The following is a 13,864-nucleotide window of genomic DNA, read 5'->3' on the forward strand; positions in this document are numbered from 1 at the left end:
AATATTACGTTTGATGCTTTTTTAACGTTTAACATTTCTTTTGTAATGTTTATGGCATTTCGTTTCTAACGCTAAGATGTTTCCGTTACCTGTTGATATTTTTTTAACCTTTTAAAGGCTCCAACAGATGGACGAGAAATTTCTCGTGCGGTACGGTGCGGCGAGGATTTCGTGGCCCTTCGTCGCTTCGGATTGGCCGAAAAACGTTCTCGTACGGTGCGGTGAGAATGTGTGTGCCATCTCTCGCTTCTGATTGGCCGAAAACCTCGCCGCGCCGCACCGCACGAGAAATTTCTCGTCCATCTGTTGGAGCCTTAAAGGAGTTTATTCAGGCTAGTATGAAAGATGATCCTCTATCGCAGAACAATTTTAACCCATATCATCTTGTAGGGAAACATAAAAAATAGAAGAATCGCGAGAGAAACTCCCCAATATCCACTGGGATCACATAGAAAAGTGCAGTGAAAGTATAGTCCGGGAAAACATAACCTCAATTTTGGAACAACATTGAAATGAATAGGAGGACCTTTATTGTGTTCGACCAGCGTAGCATCGGGACCGCTTGACCTTTTTTATATCCTTCCCAACCTTTCCTGCCTACCCGGATGAAGTTTTGAATGATTTTTGCTTCATTTCTGACTTCCCGGACTTCTCGTCGTTGAGTTTTTTCTCTTTTTGGAGTGCTTTCTCTTGGAACTGAAATCAACAGTTTTGTGTATACAAAGTAGCAAAGCTCCCCGAGGGCCTACTTTAACGTTCAATGTGTGTTTCCGGAAAGCTTCCCGCAAGGCCCCAGAATTCGATTTCTCTCTTATTTTTGTAGATTCATCCTTATGGATGTAATTTCAACCCAAAGGCGGCCAAACATGATGATGAATGTAATGACAAAGCCTACGAATCAGCTCCCCTTGTGGTGCTCAACAGCTTTTCCGGCCAAGGGAAGCATCTGAAGCTTATGGCACAGATGCTGCGGAATATGTTTCCCACAATTAACATGTCCATGAAGAAGATGCTGAATATTTTAAAGAGGAAGTTAGAGTGGAATCAGATCGGGATCTTTTTTCCCCCGTAGATTCAAAACGTCCACCCAAGTCCAGGAAACACCCTGCTGTTGAACCCATATCCGAGAGAAAGCACTTCAAAAAAAAACTCAATGACGGGAAGTCAGAAATGAAGCAAAAATCATTCAAAACTTCATCCGGGTAGGCAGGAAAGCTTGGGAAGGTTATAAAAAAGGTCAAGCGGTCCCGATGCTACGCTGGTCGAACACAATAAAGGTCCTCCTATTCATTTCAATGTTGTTCCAAAATTGAGGTTATGTTTTCCCGGACTGTACTTTCACTGCACTTTTCTATGTGATCCCAGTGGATATTGGGGAGTTTCTCTCGCGATTCTTCTATTTTTTATGTTCCCCTACAAGATGAGATGGGTTAAAATTGTTCTGCGATAGAGGATCATCTTTCATACTAGCCTGAATAAACTCCTTTCTTTCTAAAATTTAACGTATTTATCCTAACGTTTGCAGTATACTTTGTGACGTACAAGGATCCCCTTTTTAACATTTTTTATGTAATCTTTAGCCTGAAAATAATTTCTATTTGACGACTAAAGAAAACTCTGGATCATGGAGTTTACCATCTTTACGATATACCAAATAGTATTTCCTTTTTTTTATCGGTGTTATATTTTGGCGCGAAAATCACGTGTAGATCAATATGAATAGGCTTCCCCGTCATGTAATGTGAATGGAAAGTCACAGGAAATCCATCATAGATGTTTACTCGTGTATTTACGTTGCGAATAGATAATCCTACAGCGGATTTATTGGGAGTAACGCGCAAATTGAGGATGACGAATAAGTGACGATACATCAAAGTCAAGAAGATGGGGTTTAGTTTTAATCTTCAGTTGATTGCAGACTATAAGTAGCAGGCATCATGGAATTAATGCACTATCACCCATGTAATTAGTTATCATCTCACCACAGAAGCTTATAATGGCAAGTTCCACAAGACCCCTTGGGAATTTATTGATTTGCCACATCAAGCTTACGTTTGAAGTCACAAGAGGTATATCCATGGAAAATCATGATGAAAATTACCCTAACGCCCAAACGTTCGGTCATAAGCAACAAAATATGGTACACATTTTCCATCTATTGAATTTTCAATTTGTGGATTACGTGGAAAATTGAACGAGTCAAGAGAAAATCGGTGGTTGGGCTTTTGTGCGCGGGGGTGGGTATTAGCTGTGTTTTTCAGCACGCGGGTGGTTGAGAAAAGTAAATAAATATTTAGTACGTTGTTTTGTTGATCTTGCAACATTATTCTTCCCACGTATAGGGGTCTTTATACTTTCAACGTATGATAATCTTAAAGCAATATCGACAGAGTCTTCAAACATTTTACGGGCAATCACTTTATCAATTTTGTGTAAATTTTGAACAAAACGGAAGGGAAATAATATTGATGGATTGGAGGGGATGCTTTAATAAATTGACTTGACTTTCAATCTTCAACTCGTTGTGGATTTACATTTTGTTTGATTGATTCAAGCTTTAAAAGCTCTATTAAGCTTTATCGGTTTAAGTGAAAAGTGTATTAATTTCAAGGATTTCGTATGAAAAATTATTATTAAAAAAAAGATCAAATAAAAGGAATATTACTCTTACAACTCGAAAATATTCTGAACTTCAAAAGCATGAGTGAAAATGATCCAGCTTAATGTTGAAAACAGAAAGATAATCGCTTATGAAACTAATACATGAACGTCCATAAGGTGCTTAAAGGGACATTTTGGAATATAATACTGAAGCTTATGGGCTTTTCTGCTATAGCTGACTTGAAATCCGTGAAATTTTACCCAAAATGGACAATTTTAAGTTTTTGCTGATAAATCCAACAGAAATAAATTTATTTAAATGCATGACAGATTTATTTTCTGTGTGGAAATTATGTATAAAATTTTGATAATTTTTAAACCGCGAAAATCTAGATCAAAATGTAAACCTCTACTGAATGTCAGTTATGCAAATTTGCTTAAAATATGTTATAGGATGTGTGTATATATTGCAAATGCATTTTCCATAATGGTCCAAACCACATTGTCATGCACTGTGTGCACATTGTTATAGAACTTTCAGAAACTATATAAAAGCTCCGATAAAATGTGTTGGATTCTTCCAGTTCTCCCCACTACGGTGACCATCCGTGGGAAAACTTTTTAACTTTATTATAATTTATACTAATCAGGAATGCATTTTAAGTGAAACATTCACCAAAATGTAAATCCTCTTTTGATTTAATGCGTTTAATGCCATAAATTATTGTTATTATGATTCCCTTCGGCATAATGTTCTGATGGATTTGATGGGAAAACTTTTCTTTCTGGTGATTGGAGAGGAATATTGTGTGGCAGTAGTGAATAATTGAAGTTAAATCGACTAAATTCCCGACAATGAGTGAAGAGGGTGAGTTACTTTGTTCACAAAGAAATGAATATTGCTTTAGATTATTACCCGTCAATATGATGAAAGTTAAATGTATTTAATGACACAAAAAAGGGGACATCTTGTGCAAATTATTCAGAGTCTGTCAGTAAAAAAGACAACACTCTTGGCGACTTTCTGGAGCCACGACGAACATTCTAATTACTATATACCCACCTTCTTAAATGAACCTTTGTCTTGCTCTCTTTTTTTCTGCTGTTGCTTTCCACAAGAATATTCCTCACTTTCTACATTTACAAGACAACGAAACACCAAAGGCGGAAAATGTCAATTTATCGTCTCAATGGCATCAAAAATTCACTTCTTCGCTTCATCCTTAATCGTTTGTGAAAGGGTACCCACATACATATATTATGTATAAACTTGTGATCGAATTTTCTCATTCACTCAACCCCATGACACAACCCCATTTTACCCATCATTATTTCCCCATCATTGTCGAACATTTTAAATATTATAGAGCTTTGTGAGCTCGATAGTGGCAATACACACTGATTTCTAACTATAATTCGTCACGAGAAGCGGTCAAAATGGTCATTGATTGTAGTTCAATTTTCACTCGTCAAGCTCTCTCGCGATATAAGCGATTAAGCATGGAAAAGCACTTTTCATTTGAAATATTAATGAGCTTTGTATGGGTGGTTATAAGGGCTATAAATCTGGGCCAATAATTACGTTACCTGCACTTATAAAGCATTTAAGGAAATAATATTTCTCTTGCATTACAAGCAGTTGAGTGGTAATTGCTACATACATATATTTCTAATTAATTACGTACTATTTAATCTCTTATCAAACTTATGAAACATTAATATGCACTTTTCTTTGCGATCTTGCATAAGCTTTTATTGATTTTTCTACCCAAGTTTCATTCAAGCAATGATAAATAATCTTTGTAAATTTTTTGTTATATAGGTAATTATTCAGAATGTTCAACTCGTTGGGGGAAAAAATTTGAAAGAGGAAACAGTTGATCGTTGAGCTAAAGCAAATTTAATTGACTTTTATAATTTTCTAATTTTCCTAAAGGACAATCCCCGAATCCTCCTCATTCTGAAGGGGATATTCTGCGAAGTTTCTGCAACAAAAGGGGCAATTTGATTCTATATACAAAAGGAGGAAGTTTTCCGACGAAACTTTGTTCGTCGTCTTAATCTGCCAGCTTTTCCTTTGCAAAGCATTTATCAAGATAACCCCTTTTTGTCAATTTCCACCCTATATTTAAATGTGCCAAGAATTTCAACATCACACGGCCATGAAGAGTTAGCTTATAAGTGAAGGGCATGAGAGAGAAAAGTTTCTGCACACCTCAAACCATTTTATATTGAAGGTGTTCCTGTGTGAAGAATTTTGGTTTTCAATTTCGCACGCGTTCTTATGAAAATGTCAAGAAGTTTTATAAAGGGTATATACACCACGCTGTAGGAAGGAAACTTTCATTGAAATGTAATGCACAATGATTTGCAAAGTACTGATCTCAATTTTCGCACATCATTCTCCAATCAATTTGACTCTTCACACAATTAAATTATTCGACGTAAGAATTTGCAGTTTTACAAAGTTTTCTAAATGGTTTTCAACGAATTAATTTTGTTTCCCGAATTTTCCAATCACCAATTTTCTCCCAAATTTAATGAAAATAAAAAAATTGTCTGTTGTTGTAAATAAGAAAATCTGCCAGAGACAGACATATAATCCACACAACGCATTAGCGGATAAATTAAGAGCAATTCTTGCATAAGATTTTTAAAATTGGGAAATTAAGAACGGTTTTAGATATCAAAGATATTTAGGGGTTTAACTTTCAACGTTCAAGCAGTTCAGGTTTGACTTTAGAAGACAAAAAAAATGAAAATTAAATAAAAAGTATTTGAGGAAACCTGAATATATACATATTTTATGTAAGTTAAAACATAAAATGTCAATGAAAAAATGTACTGGTAAGCTGACCAAGCTTACGGGAGCTGTGTTTCTTTCAGTGTACCAATTTTGTGAGAGCAAACTAGAACGCGAATTAATTTAAATACGCGCAAAGTCGGGAAAAGTTGAAAAGTCATACCCTAAGAAATGTTTGGAAGGCCATATCTCGAGAACGGATCCATAGATTTTCATAAATTTTTTTTTGTTTGAAAGGTCTTGAAGTCAGCTATAACATATCGAAAAATGAAAAAAATTTATGTCGCCATTTTCGAAAAATTCGAGTTCGAAATTTTCGAAAACTTTGTTTTTGACTTTAGCGCCTCTTGCGGTCATTTCTCGAAGTTGCAATGTTCTAGACATTTGTAGGGTTTCACGAAACCTTTCATTTGCGCTTGAGTTGATCAAGATCGGACTTGTAGAACCCGAGATATGACATGCCAACTTTGGAAGGCTATATCTCGAGAACGGATCCATAGATTTTCTTCATTTTTGGCATGAAGCTAGATAATATGGTCAGCTACAACATATCAAAAAATGAAAAAAAAATTTATGTCGCCGTTTTCGAGATATTCATCGAAAACTAATCGAAAATTTTGTTTTCGATTTTTGGCCCCCTAGCGGTCACTTTTGAAACTTCGGATGTTCTAGAGAGTTGTAGGGTTTGTTGAGACCTTTCATTTGACCCCAGGTTGATCAAAATCGGTCAAGCCATTTTCGAGTTATGGTCGATTTTCGATGAAAAATTGTGGCGGCCATATTGACTAAACGGCTTGACCGATTTTCAAAAATGAGGTATCGTTGGAAAGCTCTTGATGGCCCCTATAACATATCAAAATTTCAGCCCTCTAGCTATAATAGCGGCTGAGATATAGCGAAAACAAAATTTTGAGGTTATTAAAAATGGCGGACGCGGGGGTGGGGGGTGGATTTGACATCATAATCGGACGTCTTCCAGTCGACTTTTAAACTTTGCCGTTTACCGCAAGTCTCTATCTATTACCGTTCTCTCGCAATTTCGTGTTGAACTACGGAAGGACGGCCGGCCGGACGGCCGGAAAATTTTTTTTTTGGCGCATACGTTTTTTGGAATGTGGGGACCCTAATTCGTGCTCATCCCAAGTTTGAGCCCGATCTGACGACTTTCGATTTTGCTCGGTACACAAAAGCTGTGTCTGAAAGAAACACAGCTAATATGATGCTTTTGAAAATTAAAAAAAAACGCCAGGTTATCCGCAATAGATCTGTCGCTAAAGAATAAACGTCATAAATTAAAAATTAATGCTATTCAAACCTTATAGATCTGATGAAGGAGGAATTATACTCTCGAAATATCGTAAGTAGAAGTATGCTGTGCCAGCTACTTACACACCACTAAACTAACTAAACTCTTCCTTTAAAGGATAGATAAAAAGTAAAAGAATTATTGAACTGAAAATTTTCTGTTTATGAGGTTAAAGGCATTTTTGTTAATATTTTTTTTGTTTTTAAATTTGGGAAGATTTTGAAATGATTAAAGGTAAAGAATGAAAGAAAAATCAACACAATGATGATTCTCATACATATAAAAGAGAAAATATATAGTGGAAAAGAATGATCATATATAGAACTATTGGAACTATTGTTCCAACATCTCTCAATGCCTTGAAGGTTTGTTTTTGGAAGAAGTGTGGCGTGATGAATTTCCCAAAACGTGTTTGATGAGGTATTTCTCCCAAATTTTCTCTTTGCCATTTTCAATGGTGTAGGAAATTCCTTGGAATATTTCCTCGTCCAAACAAGCTGGTGTATTTTCCACGATATTACATGTGAAAAGGGAAAACCTGAATCCAAGATGAACGCCTCAGGGGGATTCACATTAAATCTCCTCCAATGTATTCCACGTATTTTGTAAACACAAAAGCCAAAATTATTTGATTTATGGGGAAATAAAAAGGTATAAATCTCATATGTATATAACAGTGGAATGGCACGGTGAGAATGTAACAAATATTTTGAGGGTAAATTGAAATTTAACCCAAGTTCAATAATATTAATTAATGGGGGTTAATTTAATTTTAGGGCTGAGATGGGAGAGAGATATATTTTGGAAAATCCCAAATTGATTTCTCATTATTTTGCAAAATTCTCTAATACGCTGTGGTAGAACAGTAGGTACCTATGGAGATATTTAGCAAGAATTTTAGTCTGTTCATGAATAATTGAAGTGGATGGTGATGAGAATATTATATACACAGATTTATCTGGGAGTAGAGAGCACAATGGCTATACTCCAAAAGTTGTTTAATTTGATAAGAATTCTCACAGAGCTGTTGCGCCCTATCTATTGACATTGTCCTCCGTAAATTAAGAGAATTAGTGTTTATTTTCTCACTCTCTAGTGCGACATGGATAAATTTGATATTTGACCTAGTATTCCTAGAATTGCTAATACAAGGATGGGCGACCTATACACATGAGTACGAGGGATGAGTTTTTGGTATAACAAAAAGCAATAGAATTTTGTGCTGACAGTACCATTCCAGGGAAACTGCGCGCCACGTAAATAACCTCGCAAACGAATAAAAATTGAAAAGGAAGATTTGTCACAAATAAAACGTGCCCATAAATAAAATATTGAGCATCTTCATGGGGTCGATTTGGGGTTATTTACTTCCACACTCATTGCATTTTTCACGCTATTAAATGTGAATTATGTGTGGGGGGTTGGTTTGCAATATACATATTTTTATTATATGTTCCGCGCTATATATGAGGTACTCACGTTAACAACCTCACGAGAGCATCATCATTGCCCATTCGTGGACTGTTGTGTACGCAATATGAGATGCTCATTGAATGGCTTGAATGGTGCAAAATAAGCAAATATGTATGAAATCAATAGGGGGACACCACATCAATATCAATATTGCTCTTTCACATTTCATCATCCATTAATGTACTATTTGAGCTTGTTGATCCTCCGGTGTAGCGCGTTTTCCTCAAACCTCAGGGTCGTCACTCTATACCATCTGGACAATGAGTAGGATGAACAATGTGGTTTTTCCGACGTTTATATAAATAAACTAGTCAACCCGAGCCCCCAATCACGTGTGAGCAAACTTCATTTTAAATTATAAAAAAGGGGGGCGTATATTAGTGGGGGGATGAATAATACGGTACCCCGAAAAATTTTTAAAATAAAAAAATCCCGTTATTTGACCCTTTAGCAGGTAGAAAATGGGAAAAAATCAATTTTTCAGTGGGGGCGCTATAAAGGGGGGAGGGGCGGAATCCCATATAGCGCTTGCAACTCGTATTGACCCCCTCTACCCCCCTACCAAATTTCATCAAGATCGGCCCAGCCGTTTCGGAGGAGTTCATGTGCCACAGACAGACAAACATTTCAGCTTTATATATTAAGATTTCTTTCCGGGTTTTTCGTCGGCAGTTGAAATTCCTTACCCAAAGAAACACAGAATCTTCCCAGTAGAGGAAGGATGAACCCTCCCAGAGTAGGATGAACTTTATATAAACGTACGTACAATGTGGTGAAATCCACACCCACAACATGGTTCGAAAATCCACAGTAACTTCCACTGAACAAGCAATGAAGAGGAAATTAATTGGATTTAAACTCAAGATGTGCAACAAAGTATCTAATTGTGCATATATACATATATAGGTAGCTATTCATAATACTTACCAACTACTAATGAAATATATAGTATGGAGGAAATTTAGTGTAAACTGAAAATCTGGGTTATAACACCTGTAAGTATATCAAGATAACTCAATTAATTATTTTTTTTAATTAAGCAGAGAACAGGGAAGGAAGAACAATTAACGCAAATTTTAAAGTACATATAATATAAGGACATAAGGATAATAAACTAACGTGGTTTTGAACTGACAAAGAATTTGTAGAAAAAAATCCATTTCTAATTTCTTTCATAATTCAATTTATTCTCTCTTCTGACCACTAAGCAAAAACATGATGAGATTTCTCATTTTTTTAGAGGGTATATACAACTACATTTATTCATAAAATTTAATTCTATTGAAAATAGAAAAAAAAATAATCTCTTAGCATTTCAAGAACATTTTCTTCTACAATTTTCTTTTAATAATTATAAAATTCATAAGAGAATTGAGTGCATCCAAAATATCTTTTGAAGTTTCCAAACTTTCACCCCAAAAGTTTACTAAGTGGTTTTCTGGGTTCTACTTCTATATAAAAAGAAACTCCAATATTGACCTCGGAAGATAGATTTTTAATTCACTTTGGTGCGAGCTTTATAGAAACGAATGTTTCAATGAAAAAGAAGTTGTGGAACAGCATAAATTCTCACATCGTAAAGTGATCAATTGAATTATCAGTCCATCGATGCGAAGACATTAATTTAATGGCAATGGATGATTTATGAATGGGGTGTGAGAATATTCTTCTGGGTCTGCACGGGAATTTTAGTGCCAAAATCAATACTAACCCCATAATATATAGATTTAAGACATTTTTGGCTCCTTGGAACAACATAAGATGACTTTTCCATGGTGACCACATGTGTGTTTGTGTGTAGAAGATCCCAATGTAGTGCCAATCCTGCGGCTTGGGAGATGACAGAAATTCATCACTATCTCGGATAATGACACATTTTTCTTCCTGGTTTTACCACCCCCACCCATTCAATGCTGTTACGTGATTTTTTCCCTTCGAAAAGCACAAAAAAGAAAGAATATTGAAATCTTGTCTCATCTTCTTGAGTGGTTTTTCATGTTCCTTCCATTTATTATAAATGTAAGACAGCACAATAATTCCTCAAACCACAAAATCTTTTTTGCTCACTTTTGACACGCTTCTTTTCGGTACCATCGTATAGACCCAACATTAGGAATTTGATTGAGCATAATTTCATATCTTTTACAGTACAACGACATTTTACGAATTAACTTTGTAAATATAAAATGTTCTCAATTGTGGCATAATTTTCTTTCTTCTCAAATCCCCCACTTTATGGCTTAAAGGGGACTTTTTTTTAAAGAAAAAGAAAAGAAAAGATGAGGATTTCCCGCGGAATAAAAGCAATACAATAAGAAGAACTTTAACAGAGGAAATAAAAATGCAAGAGATGATTCAGCTTTAATGCTTAACGACTTTCCATTTTCAAACCCTTTTATTGACAAGTGAGAAATGTTAGTTTAGGGAATTAAAAGTTTGTTGCATTTAGAGCTTTTCAAATTCTATAACACGCAAAACCTTTCACGAAAAACATTTTGTTGAAAAACATGTGAAAACTAAAATTAACTGCATTAATTAATATGTCAACTCTTATCTTGATGAGAGAACAGAAAGAAGTGATTATTGTGTCCCAGTTTAAAATCAAAATTGACCCGTTTTTTCCCGTATATTTTTAATGCTTTGAAGAAGAAACGTCGCATGTTAAAATAAAATTGAGAACAACTAAATAAGGTTTACTTTCCGTGCAAACTCCACAACCATCCAAAAACCGCACATTTAAAGTTTTTTTTTTTTCAATGAAAAACGCTTTTCCGAAAAACCCATAAAATTTTTTTTGAATTTTAGGGATTCAAGTGTTTTTCTGTTAAAAGTTTAAGCTAAAAAAATCAAATTTTGCACTTAATTTTAAAGTGAATAACGAATTTAAAGAAACCAAAAAATATAAATAAATAAGAGAATAGCAAGGAAAAACCCACAGAAATTGAAAAAAATAGCAAAAACATTTTTATGAAATCTTCTTTGTCTTGCTTCTCACCCCTGAAATGGAATTCTCAATTCTTTCATAATGCTTTTCGCAACGCCGAGAAAATGCATTTTGATGTCCACGCGTGAAATATATCCTCTGCATTTCTTCCAATGTTTATTTTCCCATCTGAAACTACATATTGTGACACAAAATGGGTATCGATTTACGTAATTGCGACCGTTTTATTTTGGTATTTGTTGTCAATATTCATGCAATTTTCTCGCATTGCAAATAAAGCACATTCCCAAGCGTTGAGTAAATGGTCTTTATCCAAATCTCACTGTCAACAGTACATCATCCTGAGCATATTTTTAGGATATGGTATACCCAATGCGTGGGTTCTAAGTATTGACACACAATGGTGCTGAGGTGTTATATAGGCAATATATCCTTCAAATTGAATACCTCACACGCGCGTTTACATGAATTGTTTTCCGCAAAGTAAAAGAGAATTTTATTAATATTTGAGGACAAAACATTTGGAAATATTGGATGGATTCTATATTAAATTTGGATTCATGGCAAATTGAATGGTTGACTCAATAAAGGACATACCTCTGATGGAAATAATTTTATAAGAAGTGTATAAAATAACCTTTTTATCTAAAACACAAAATCGGCTACTTATGTAATAAAAAACACCTGAGAACAGACTGCAACCGATTCTTTTCCTACATATACACCTCACAGTCGTTAATACTTCTATCAAAATCGTTAAAAGTTTATAAATTAAAAAAAAAAAGATTTATTTTCGCCAAATCTGATAAGAGTCTAATAGGGATAACCGAGTAAGAGTTGAAAGCTTCAGAAAGTTATGAGTACATTATTGATCATTTGCATGGCAACTGGCAACAACTGCAAAAAATTAGGAATTATTCTACGAAAGAAAAGGAATTTTACAAATATTTTCATTATTCGGAATACCAAATGAATTTCCAGCTTTTTCATGCTTCAGGAAGTTTTCCACTTGACTAAATACACGAAATTTGTCCCAAAAATCCAGCTTTTAATCAATGTAAAATCAGAATTTGAAAAAGGCAATAGAAAAATTCCAATTTGGAATGTTTTCCCATGAAATGCTTGGTCCAAATGCCAATAGTTTGCACATTTCTGCAAAATTCAAAGGCGCGTGAAAATTCGTGAACAATTGTATAAATATGTTGGGTGTGCCTTCATACAATAGCATACAGTGAGGAGGATGAAATGTTGCTGTGGTGACTCTTGTAGGAGAACACTCAACAGAGACCACCCATCAATTTGTTTGATGGGAAAATTTAATGCCACCGAGGCGAGAAAATAAAACGCGCACCACGTTGTTTCCAATTACACGGGGAAAGTTAATTAATTGGCAGTACAACGATAAATAAGATGGGAGTCTTCCTGTGAAAATCAACTTGAAGTAAAACATTTTGAAGATTGCTTTTGGGGTAATTTCTAATGCGTTGACACTTCCCATTCAGCACGTATAGAATCATGCGAGAAAGAATAATATTAATAATTGCCATGAAGGGATGGAAATGAAATTCTCCTGACCACAGGTGGTTTCATTTGCTCAACCCCCCAATGTCTGCGCACCTCCTGTGCTCGATATTGACCAATTTAGGCACACATATTTGATGCGACTTAATTAATTGGCGTCAAAGATGTCTCTCCTATCTTCCAATTCAATGGTGAATCGTAAATATCAAACTGAGCAGAGGAAGAAGAGTATCTGGTGGAGGTTGATAGGATCTATTTGGATTACTGCAGATAATACCCCTGGATTAATTAACATGCACAAAAGGAAAAGCCAAATTGGAAAACAACTTCCCCAACACACAAGATATACTATGTATACATATAGAATAAAATGTATCAATACACAATCGATTTTATTTATATAAAGTTTTTTTTTAAATAGTATAAACGGTCTGAGTGTTCATATAAGTATATATTTTTATTCTTTCAGTTTGCAGTTAGGAAATAAAAAGAAAATTCACGAATAGTCCTTCAAAAAAATCTAATTGATAAATTCTTTTTAATTATGTACATATGCATATGATTCTGTAGAGTATTCCGAATCATTCTCTATTTAAAAAATAGAAATAAATTCATCCTCATAAAAAAATATAGTTTTTGCTAGCTCCTGTTTCAATTTAAAATCTGTTATATATATCTACATAAAAGCAATTTGTAACATTATATTGTTTTTGTTAATTTGTTATCCTGTTTGACTCACTTCATTTATCAGTAGAGTGGAATCAGTAATAGTATATGAAAGGTTATTTTTTGTTCAAAAAACCCTTTTTATGTTCCAATTAATTATAAAATTGAAATAATAAATGGTTTTACGGATTCTTTCATGTCAATATTGCGCGTATTTTCATTACTTTTTTTTCCACTGCTAATTATTTGGTTTATTTCTTTTGTTAAAATATTTTTATTTCATATACCTAATATATCAAACAGGTGCTAATTTCATGTCAACTTAATTTCACAACAATTTCACATGAAATACATACATACCTACACTTCCGTTTGAAAAGCAGGGCAAAGTGAGAATGTTAATTTCAATTTAATCTGATGCCATGTTATAAAACTTTATCTGTGAATTTCGGAGGTTTATTATGAAACTATGTTGAAAATCACAACAATTGGAAGTATTTGAAACAAAATTTTCATAAAGCTCAGTACTTTGTACCACATAAATCTATTA

At 34.5% G+C, this 13,864-nt stretch overlaps 1 protein-coding gene across 2 annotated transcripts in view; it reads left to right on the forward strand.

Annotated features, from left to right (window-relative positions):
- Nucleotides 1-13,864, forward strand: part of LOC129796488 (prolactin-releasing peptide receptor-like) — a 48,245-nt gene that overhangs the window by 8,323 nt on the left and 26,058 nt on the right. Inside the window, exon 2 of one of the 2 annotated variants that reach the window (XM_055838473.1) lies at nucleotides 6,727-6,761. The exons of the other annotated variant lie outside the window; for it this stretch is intronic. The gene's annotated coding sequence lies outside the window, so the exon portion shown is untranslated. The remainder of the gene's footprint in view (nucleotides 1-6,726; nucleotides 6,762-13,864) is intronic. 2 annotated transcript variants of the gene reach the window in all.

The sequence above is a fragment of the Lutzomyia longipalpis genome, chromosome 4 (genome assembly GCF_024334085.1).
Source record: "Lutzomyia longipalpis isolate SR_M1_2022 chromosome 4, ASM2433408v1".
Lineage (NCBI taxonomy): Eukaryota > Metazoa > Arthropoda > Insecta > Diptera > Psychodidae > Lutzomyia > Lutzomyia longipalpis.